The 12,011-nt window shown below is 41.9% G+C and overlaps 1 protein-coding gene across 3 annotated transcripts in view; it reads right to left on the bottom strand.

Annotated features, from left to right (window-relative positions):
• Positions 1 to 12,011, bottom strand: part of LOC126295222 (uncharacterized) — a 150,353-nt gene that overhangs the window by 30,878 nt on the left and 107,464 nt on the right. The gene's annotated exons all lie outside the window — the stretch shown is intronic.

Raw genomic sequence — 12,011 nt, 5'->3', positions numbered from 1 at the left:
GTTGCAGGATTCTCGAACATATTCTCAGTTCAAATATAATGAATTTCCTTGAGACAGAGAAGTTGCTGTCCACACATCAGCACGGCTTTAGAAAGCATCGCTCCTGTGAAATGCAACTCACCATTTTTTCACATGATATCTTGCTAACCATGGATGAAGGGTATCAGACGGATGCCATATTCCTTGACTTCAGGAAAGCGTTTGACTCGGTGCCCCACTGCAGACTCCTAACTAAGGTACGAGCATATGGGATTGGTTCCCAAGTATGTGAGTGGCTCGAAGACTTCTTAAGTCGTAGAACCCAGTACGTTGTCCTCGATGGTGAGTGTTCATCGGAGGTGAGGGTATCATCTGGCGTGCCTCAGGGAAGTGTGGTAGGTCCGGTGTTGTTTTCTGTCTACATAAATGGTCTTTTGGATAGGGTGGATAGCAATGTGCAGCTGTTTGCTGATGATGCTGTGGTGTACGGGAAGGTGTCGTCGTTGAGTGACTGTAGGAGGATTCAAGATGACTTGGACAGGATTTCTGATTGGTGTAAAGAATGGCAGCTAACTCTAAATATAGATAAATGTAAATGAATGCAGATGAATAGGAAAAAGAATCGTGTAATGGTTGAATACTCCATTAGTAGTTTAGTGCTTGACACAGTCACATCGATTAAATATTTGGGAATCACATTGGAGAGCGATATGAAGTGGGATCCAGGGTTTTAACCGCCTGCCACCCTGGTTACTGAAGAGGCCCGGAGAGATTTTAGATTTATTGCAGTACAAGAGAGATTGCACCCCTGCCACCATTTTTAATGCAGCATTTTCTGCCATTTTATCTGAGCACCACAACTATATAGCTGTTTTTACAGATGGGTCGAAACAAGGAGTTTCTCTTGGTTGCTCAGTTGTTTTTCCAGATCGTGTCTTCAAAGTCTGACTGACTCAGACTTTCACTGTCATTGATGCAGAATTGTCTGCAATCTTACAGGCACTGGAGCACACGAGACATTCTTCCTCTCCTAAATTTCTTGTCTGTTCCGATTCACTCGGTGCCCCTCACTTATTGCAACGTTTGTATCCGGCAGACAAAATTGTCCAGACCTTCCAGGATGCCCTCCTCCGACTACAGTGACTGGGGAAGGTTGTAGCTTTCTGCTGGGTTCTGGCGCATGTCGGCATTGCTGGGAATGAAAGGGCAGATCTCGCAGCCAAGGAGGCGTGTCTCGCCCCACAAGTATCTCAGTGTGCTATCCCCTTGCACGCACTCACCTCGCTGTTGAGCTCACGGGTCATGAATCGGTGGGAGATGAGTGTGTGGAAGTGACTGACAATGAGCTCCGTATAGTCAAGCCCACAACACGTGTGTGGTGTACTTCCTTTCAGCCCCATCAACAGGACTAGGTTCTCCTCACTCGGCTTCGAATAGGCCACAGCCCTATGACGCACGGCTACCTGCTCCGGCAAGAGGACCCTCCAATGTGTGGTGCTTGCGGCATCCAGGTCACTGTGTGCCACGTTTTATTGGATTGCATTTTATTTTTTGACCAGCAGGCCGCAGCTGACTTGCCAGCGGACCTGCCATCTCTTTTAGGCAACACTCGGACGAATGTGGCTAAAATTTCAAAGTTCTGTGCCACGTCAAATGTTTTTACAAAGATTTTAGGGAGAGGATTTTAATTTGCTCACTGTGTGACAAGCTCTCGCATATTTTATGTAAGTGGCCAGCCAATAACAATTCCCTGTGACATTCTCGTTGCTATGTTTCCCCTTTCCTTAGGTTTTACTTTCTTATGTAGCATTTTCCTTCTTTTCCTGCTTTCTTTGAGTGTGTGCTTTGGTCTTCTTAGGTCTGTCCACATTCGTTCCTTTTAATGTGTGTCAGGGCACTGATGACCTCGATGTTGAGCACCCATAAGCCCCAACACACTACCACACAAGCGTGTAATGAAAGTTGTGGGGAAGGCGGATATTCGTCTTCGGTTCATTGGTAGAATTTTGGGAAGATGTGGTTCATCTGTAAAGGAGACCGCTTATAAAACACTAATACGACCTATTCTTGAGTAGTGCTCGAGCATTTGGGATCCCTATCGGGTTGGATTGAGGGAGGACATAGAAGCAATTCAGAGGTGGGCTGCTAGATTTGTTACTGATAGGTTTGATCATCACGCGAGTGTTACAGAAATGCTTCTGGAACTCGGCTGGGAATCTCTAGAGGAAAGGAGGCGTTCTTTTCGTGAATCTCTACTGAGGAAATTTAGAGAACCAGCATTTGAGTCTGACTGCAGTACAGTTTTACTGCCACCAACTTACATTTCACTGAAAGACCCCTTTTACGTATGCTTTAACGACAGGCACTCGATCGTCGCCCTTGTAAACCGTAGTGTAAAATTTATTCCCTTAACGGAAAAAAACATTAATTTCTTTTTGAGTCAGACATTAAATTTAGCAGTACTTTTTATTCTACTTGTTAATCTATTTTAATCTCCTACTTTCTATTAATGTTTTTTTCAGATCCAACAATGCGCATAATATCCACCCGATGTGTGTGTGTGTGTGTGTGTGTGTGTGTGTGTGTGTGTGTGTGTGTGATCCTTGGATGAATAAATCAAACAAATTAATCACTGTGAAGAAATTAGAATGACATTGGCAAAATGCCATAAACAAGAGAGATTAGGTCTCGTACAGAGGCATATAGGCAGTCATTTTTCCCTCGTTCTGTTTGGGAGTGGAACAGGGAGAGAAGATGCTAGTTGTGGTACGAGGTACCCTCTGCCACGCATCGTATGATGAGTTCAGAGTATGTATGTAGATGTAGATGTACAACATTATACAGTATGGACCAATGCAAGAGGGAATGCAGTTGTTAAAATGCTGACATCATTTTCTGGCTCTGTCTGGCCATCCTGATTTTTCTGTAGTTTTCCCAAATCATTTCTGGCAAACACCAGAATGATTCTTTAGTCAAGGCCATGACCAACCATCAACCACAGGATGTGTGTGTGTGTGTGTGTGTGTGTGTGTGTGTGTTTGTGTTTGTATGATCCTTTGATGAATAAATCAACCAAATGAATCACTGTGAAGAAATTAGAATGACATTGCAAAATGCCATAAACAAACATGTTTTATTTATTTTCATGTAAACATATGAATTACACACAAATGTAACATAAATTTTGATGAGATATTGAAAAAAAACTCATAGTGGCATTTGTATCCAGAAATAATAAGGAAGTTTCTTGTCAGGCAGACTATTATGTCACTTGTGTGCAGCACGATTGCGCAGTGTTTTCACCAGTATTAGTTTGGCTTAACTTTTTCCGCCTGGTGTTCCAAATAAACCATTCTTTGTCCGGCTACATTGTTTGCTATGTATGTGGTACAATGGCTCCATGAAAAACCATAACATAGTGTAATGTACCATTACTTTCTTACTGTGTGTGTTTCATTATTTGTACACTTGTTGGTGGGAGAAACATGTCACTGGAGAAAGGATACACCACAGTGCAGATAAGAAAAGAAAACATGTATTGGTAACAGTTGGCAAGAGGAAGCTAGGGCTGATAATCTTCTCTTATTGCATTCTCAGTAGCATCAGGCCATGAAGTTGTCATCAGAAAGCAGCAAGACTTGTAACTTGAAACTGTCTTATAGTTTATAATTAATGAAAAAAGTTGGTTTAGCATGGTGATAATAAACAAATCAGACTTTGTTAAAAACATAGATTGCAGGTTTGACTTATAAATGTTTAAATGGTATAAATGATAGCGTGTTTATGGTGGGTGATTATCGCATCTTGAAACTAACAACTTCCAACTATTTTACATGACAAAATTGCATAAAACAAACTTCATTAGTATGGGATTTGAGGTTTGGAACTGTACTACCAAAGAAAAATATATGACTTAGAGACTATAATAATAATAAATTGAAGGAATGATACATGCTTATATCACAATAGCTCACAGAAGATGAGGGAGGAAGGAAGGGAATAAGACTTCTATTTTTTTAACTAAGAATGATCAACAGTCGATTCCAAAGATGTAATATATACAAAGATCAAGGTAATTTCTGAAACATAATTGTGTCTCTAGTATTGAGACATCACATTCAGACAGGGTGGGTGCTTGAAATAAGATTTTTTTCTTACAATAGCCAGTACTGTCATTTCTCAGTCATTTACATAGTTCACACGTATGTCTGAGTATCCTTGAATGTTTACAATTACTTCAATGAACTCCAGTAGGTTGATATTGCTACTGATTCTTTATTCAGTATTCAAATTTCATCTGTGGACTCAGAAATGGTTGGGCATGGATTATTCTTCCAAACTGACATCAAATTCCAAAAATAAATTCAGCTGCATCGTATGCACTACATTGTATTGTCCACAAGCATTACTACCTCCTTTCTCTCTTATACCACTTCATACTCACAACAAATAGTGACAGCAGGCACTGCCAACATCCAAGTATGGCAACTGGCTGAATTTAAATTTAATGATTTATATCATGTATTGTAGATATTATTACTTACACACTATTGAATACTATACAGTTATGTACTAAAAAGATAAAAATATCCTGATGAACCAGACCAGTAAGGGTCACGTGCATGAAATTCAACTGTTGTTGTTGTGGTCTTCAGTCCTGAGACTGGTTTGCTGCAGCTCTCCATGCTACTCTATCCTGTGCAAGATTCTTCATCTCCCAGTACTTCCTGCAACCTACATACTTCTGAATCTGCTTACTGTATTCATCTCTTGGTCTCCCTTTACGATTTTTACCCTACACACTGCCCTCCAAAACTAATACCTCAGAACATGTGCTACTTCTAGTCAAGTTGTACCACAGACTCCTCTTCTCCCCAGTTCTATTCAATACCTCCTCTTTAGTTATCTGATCTACCCATCTAATTTTCAGCATTCTTCTGTAGCACCACATTTCGTAAGCTATTCTCTTATTGTCCAAACCATTTATTGTCCACGTTTCACTTCTGTACATGGCTACACTCCATAGAAATACTTTCAGAAAAGACTTCCTGGCACTTAAATCTATACTCGATGTTAACAAATTTCTCTTCTTCAGAAATGCCTTCCTTGCCATTGGCAGTCTATATTTTATATCCTCTCTACTTCGACCATCATCAGTTATTTTGCTCCCCAAATAGCAATACTCATTTACTACTTTAAGTGTCTCATTTCCTAATCTAATTCCCGCAGCATCAACTGATTTAATTTCACTACATTCCATTATTCTCGTTTTGCTTTTGTTGACGTTCATCTTATATCCTCCTTTCAAGACACTGTCCATTCCAATCAGGTGCTCTTCCACGTCCTTTGCTGTCTCTGACAGAATTACAATGTCATCAGCGAACCTCAAAGTTTTTATTTCTTCTCTGTGGATTTTAATTCCTACTCCAAATTTTCTTTTCTTTACTGCTTGCTCGATATACACATTGAATAACATCAGGGAGAGGCTACAACCTTGTCTCACTCTCTTCCCAACCACTGCTTCCCTTTGATGTCCCTCAGCTCTTACAACTGCGATCTGGTTACCTGTATTGTACAAATTGTAAATAGCCTTTCGCTCCCTGTATTTTACTCCTGCCACCTTCAGAATCTGAAAGAGAGTATTCCAGCCAACATTGTCAGAAGCTGTCTCTAAGTCTACAAATGCTAGAAATGTAGGTTTGCCTGTCCTTAATCTATTTTCTAAGATAAGTGTAGGATCAGTGTTGCCTCATGTGTTTCAACATTTCTAAGGAATCCAAACTGATCTTCCCCGAGGTCAGCTTCTACCAGTTTTTCCATTTGTCTGTAAAGAATTTGCGTTAGTATTTTGCAGCTGTGACTTATTAAACTGACATTTCGGTAATTTTCACATCTGTCAACACATGCTTTCTTTGGGATTGGAATTATTATATACTTCTTGAAGTCTGAGGGTATTTCGCCTGTTTCATACATCTTGCTCACCAGATGGTAGAGTTTTGTCATGACTGGCTCTCCCAAGGCCGTCAGTAGTTCTAATCGAATGTTGTCTACTCCCGGGGCCTTGTTTCGACTCAGGTCTTTCAGTGTTCTGTCAAACTCTTCCCGCAGTATTGTATCTCCCGTCTTCATGTACATCTTCTTCCATTTCCGTAATATTGTCCTCAAGTACATTGCCCTTGTATAGACCCCCTGTATACTCCATCCACCTTTCTGCTTTCCTTTCTTTGCTTAGAACTGGGTTTCCATCTGAGCTCTTGATATTCATGCAAGTGGTTCTCTTTTCTCCAAAGGTCTCTTTAATTTTCCTGTAGGTAGTATCTATCTTACACCTAGTGAGATAAGCCTCTACATCTTTACATTTGTCCTCTAGATATCCCTGCTTAGCCATTCTGCACTTTCTGTCGATCTCATTTTTGAGACATTTGTATTCCTTTTAGCCTGCTTCATTTACTGCATTTTTATATTTTCTCCTTTCATCAATTTGATTCAATATATCTTCTGTTACCTAAGGATTTCCATTAGCCTCGTCTTTTTACCTACTCGATCCTCTGCTACCTTCACTATTTCATCCCTCAAAGCTACCCATTCTTCTTCTACTGTATTTCTTTCCCCCATTCTTGTCAGTTGTTCCCTAATGCTCTCCCCTGCTTCTTTCGGTTTATCCAGGTCCCATCTTCTCAAATTCCCACCTTTTTGCTGTTTCTTCAGTTTTAATCTACAGTTCATATAAAAATAGATTGCGGCCAGGGTTCACATCTTCCCCTGGAAAAGTCTTACAACATAAAACCTGGTTCCTGAATCTCTGTCTTCACATTATATAATCTATCTGAGACCTTCCAGTATCTCCAGAGTTCTTCCATGTATACGCCCTTCTTTTATGATTCTTGAACCAAGTGTTACCTATGATTAAGTTGCGCACTGTGCAAAATTCTACCAGGTGGCTTCCTCTTTCATTTCTTCCCCCCAATCCATATTCACCTAGTACGTTTCCTTATCGCCCTTTTCCTACTATCAAATTCCAGTCCCCCATGACTATTAAATTTTCGTCTCCCTTCACTATCTGAATAATTTCTTTTATCTCATAGTACATTTCATCACTCTCTTTGTCATCTGCGGAGCTAGTTGGCATACAAACTTGTACTCCTGTGGTAGGCATGGGCTTCGTATCTGTCTTGGCCAGAATAATGTGTTCACTATGCTGTTTGTAGTAGCTTACCCACATTCCTATTTTTCTACTCATTATTAAACCTACTTCTGCATTACCCCTATTTGATTTTGTATTTATAACCCTGTATTCCACCTGACCAGAAGTCTTGTTACTCCTACCATCAATCTTAACTAATTCCCACTATATCTAACTTTAACCTATACATTTCCCATTTTAAAATTTCTAACCTACCTACCCAATTAAGGAATCTGACATTCCACACTCATCTGTAGAACGCCAGTTTTCTTTCTCCTGATAACAATGTCCTCCTGAATAGTCCCTGCCCGGAGATCCAAATGGGGGACTATTTTACCTCCGGAATATTTTACCCAAGATGACGCCATTATCATCTAACCATACAGTAAAACTGCATGTCCTCGGGAAAAATTACGGCCGTAGTTTCCCCTTGCTTTCAGCCGTTCTCAGTACCAGCACAGCAAGGCCGTTTTGGTTATTGTTGCAAGGCCAGATCAGTCAATCATCCAGACTGTTGCCCTGTAGCTACTGAAAAGGCTGCTGCCCCTCTTCAGTAACCACACATTTGCCTGGCCTCTCAACAGATACTCCTCCATTGTGGTTGCACCTGTGGTACGGCTATCTGTATCGCTGAACCCTCCCCACCAGTGGTAAGGTCTATGGGTTATGGGGGGGGATTCAACTATACAGTGAAAAATTTTTCACTTAAATGCAACTATACAGTGGAAAAAGGATTTCATGTTCCTAAAAAATGGCACATGTTGCTGCAAGTACAAATGATGCAAACAGATGAAACACATGGTTAACTCGCACAGCACACATACAAACCAGAGAGGTCATTCAAGTACCCTGTTAATCATGACAAGGCAAGAGATTACAAATAGCTGTATGCCTAAGGGACCTACTGACTTCACACAAGCCACAGTCATGAGAAGTGGCAACCCTATGAAGATAGCCAATTGCTGATGCAGACCTGTTCAAGGAAATAGAAATTGTGAATGTTTTGACATTGGTTGTTGCAAGACCTTGAACATCTGATAGATTGTTTCTCAAGGCATCCAACGACCACTGACCTGTCTGAAACTCCTTGTCAGATTAAAACTGTGTGCCAAATCGAGACTCGTACGCGAAGGCAAGTACTCTACCATCTGAGCTACCCAAGCATGACTCACGCCCCGTCCTCACAGCTTTAATTCCTCCAGTACCTCGTCTCCTACCTTCCAAACTTCAGAGAAGCTCTCCTGGAAACATGCCACAGGCTGTGGCAAAGCCATGTCTGCTTACCAGAAGGCACTGAAGTCTTCCTGCCCTGCCAAAAAGAAACCAAGAACAAATCGACCTCCCCACCATGATGGGACATGACCAACTTTCCTGTTTTCTGGGCCAGCCTGGTGTGCTGCCCTCAGAAGCTGCTCTGGTGCCAGCCACTCAGGCACTGGACGGTTCTGTGGCACCTGTGCCCCCTTCTGCCCAGACTCCCGCAACATCCTATGCTGCTGCAGCTCAGTCTGCTCCTCATAGTGCGTTTTCCATGATGGCTTCCACTGCTCACTGGCTGTAGGAGCCGACTGCAGCTCGCTCCAGTCTACCTGTGGCTAGGTTCTGGCCCTCGGCCTGGGCACCCACTGTGCCTACTACTAAGCCTGTCCCTCCCTGCCACAGGGGCAAGCAGCCCATCTGGGACGGTCCACTAGTAGTGCAGACTAATTCGTCCTTTCTGGAGGACATGTGCAGAATCCTCCATATCATCTCCTCCTTCATGAGATCCAACATGTGGGCTGTTATTCGTGACACTGCCCACAAAATCCATCGGTCAGAGGATGGGCTCTCTGAGGTCTTCGCCCTAGTGGAAGGGCCTAGTCAAATATTGTCGTAAAGGTGCATCGACCACCATCAGCCCCTTTGGGATCTTGTCACCTGCGTTTTTAATGCCAAAGGCATAAAATGAATGAAGATGAAGTTGAACACCTTCCTCCATGACCATCATGTGGATGTTTTACTGGTCACAGAAGCACATCTTAAACCAGTGGACGATTTCCACCATCGCAACATTGTGTGTTACTGTTCTGAACACCTCAACCGCCTGGGTGGATGCAAGGCAGAGTTCCTTATCAAAGCTCTTGTCCATACCCAAGAGACTCTCCAACCAATGGAACACTTAGAGGCCACAGTGGTTACTGTCTCCACACGCTTGGTGCCATTACCTTTGCAGCAGGATATTTAATCCGAAACATGCAACTGCTGGAAGCGGACTCTGCGCATTGACATCCTTCGACAGGCTCATCATAGGGGCGGATCTCAATACCAAGCACCCAACTTAGCATTCTCGGGTCTCTAACCTCAAAGGCTGACTCCTCCTTGACCTGGAGGATATTTTAGCATTATTGGTCTATGGCCCTCCACTAACCTACCCATATCTGTGGCTGTTATAACTACCAGCCAGACGTTCTGGATGTGGCCATCTTCAAAAACATTGCCACTCAGTTTTTACTGGATGTTCTCCACGAACTGGTCTCTGACCATGACCCAGTACACCTGCGCTTCACTGTCTCTGACTTTTTATTTGATGTTCATTCCAATGTGACACTCACTGAAACTTTCCACCTCCGCCGTACCTTGGGCTTTAGCCCCCCTGGACGAATTGCCTCCCCTGTTACGGCAGCTGTTGTTGTTGTTGTGGTCTTCAGTCCTGAGACTGGTTTGATGCAGCTCTCCATGCTACTCTATCCTGTGCAAGCTTCTTCATCTCCCAGTACCTACTACAACCTACATCCTTCTGAATCTCTTCATCTCTTGGTCTCCCTCTACGATTTTTACCCTCCACACTGCCCTCCAATACTAAATTGGTGATCCCTTGATGCCTCAGAACATTTCCTACCAACCGATCCCTTCTTGTGGTCAAGTTGTGCCACAAACTTCTCTTCTCCCGAATCCTATTCAATACTTCCTCATTAGTTATGTGATCTACCCATCTAATCTTCAGCATTCTTCAGTAGCACCACATTTCAAAAGCCTCTATTCTCTTCTTGTCCAAGCTATTTAACGTCCATGTTTCACTTCCATACATGGCTACACTCCATATAAATACTTTCAGAAATGACCTCCTGACACTTAAATCTATACTCGATGTTAACAAATTTCTCTTCTTCAGAAACGCATTCCTTCCCATTGCCAGTCTACATTTTATATCGTCTCTACTTCGACCATCATCCGTTATTTTGCTCCCCAAATAGCAAAACTCATTTACTACTTTAAGTGTCTCGTTTCCTAATCTAATTCCCTCAGCAGCACCCGACTTAATTCGACTACATTCCATTATCCTCGTTTTGCTTTTGTTGATGTTCATCTTATATCCTCCTTTCAATACACTATCCATTCCATTCAACTGCTCTTCCAAGTCCTTTGCTGTCTCTGACAGAATTGCGATGTCATCGGAGAAACCTCAATATTTTTATTTCTTCTCCATGGATTTTAATACCTACTCCGAATTTTTCTTTTGTTTCCTTTACTGCTTGCTCAATATACAGATTGAATAACATTGGGGAGAGACTACAACCCTGTCTCAATCCCTTCTCAACCACTGCTTCCCTTTCATGTCCCTCGACTCATTATAACTGCCATCTGGTTCCTGTACAAATTGTAAATAGCCTTTTGCTCCCTGTATTTTACCCCTGCCACCTTCAGAATTTGAAAGAGAGTATTCCAGTCAACATTGTCAAAAGCTTTCTCTAAGTCTACAAATGCTTAGAAACGTAGGTTTGCCCTTCCTTAATCTAGCTTCTAAGATAAGTCGTAGGTTCAGTATTGCCTCACGTGTTCCAACATTTCTACGGAATCCAAACTGATCTTCCCCAAGGTTGGCTTCTACTAGTTTTTCCATTCGTCTGTAAAGAATTCGCGTTTGTATTTTTGCAGCTGTGACTTATTAAACTGATAGTTCTGTAATTTTCACATCTGTCAACACATGCTTTCTTTGGGATTGGATTTATTATATAAATCTTGAAGTCTTAGGGTATTTCGCCTGTCTCATTCATCTTGCTCACCAGATGGTACACTTTTGTCTGGACTGGCTCTCCCTAGGCTGTCAGCAGCTCTAATGGAATGTTGTCTACTCCCGGGGCCTTGTTTCAACTTATCTCTTTCAGTGCTCTGTCAAACTCTTCATGCAGTATCGTACCTCCCATTTCATCTTCATCTACATCCTCTTCCAGTTCCGTAATATTGTCCTCAAGTACATTGCCCTTGTATAGACCCCCTATATACTCCTTCCACCTTTCTGCTTTCCCTTCTTTGCTTAGAACTGGGTTTCCATCTGAGCTCTTGATATTCAAACAGGTGGTTCTCTTTTCTCCAAATGTCTAATTTTCCTGTAGGCAGTATCTATATTACCTCTAGTGAGATAAGCCTCTACGTTCTTACATTTGTCCTCTAGCCATTTCTGCTTAGCCATTTTGCACTTCCTGTCGATCTCATTTTTGAGACCTTTTGTATTCCTTTTTGATTGCTTTATTTACTGCATTTTTATATTTTCTCCTTTCATCAATTAAATTCAATATTTCTTCTGTTACCCAAGGATTTCTTCTAGCCCTTGTCTTTTTACCTACTTTATCCTCTGCTGCCTTCACTACTTCATCCCTCAAAGCTACCCATTCTTCTTCTACTGTATTTCTTTCCCCCATTCCTGTCAATTGCTCCCTTATGCTCTCCCTGAAACTATATACAACCTCTGGTACTTTTAGTTTATCCAGGTCCCATCTCCTTAAATTACCACCTTTTTGCAGTTTCTCCAGTTTTAATCTACAGGTCATAACCAATAGATTGTGGTCAGAGTCTACATCTGACCCTGGAA

Source organism: Schistocerca gregaria, chromosome 11, assembly GCF_023897955.1.
Source record: "Schistocerca gregaria isolate iqSchGreg1 chromosome 11, iqSchGreg1.2, whole genome shotgun sequence".
In the NCBI taxonomy this organism is placed as follows: domain Eukaryota; kingdom Metazoa; phylum Arthropoda; class Insecta; order Orthoptera; family Acrididae; genus Schistocerca; species Schistocerca gregaria.
The sequence above is the reverse complement of the archived record's forward strand: the minus strand, read 5'-3'. Positions and strand labels throughout refer to the sequence as shown.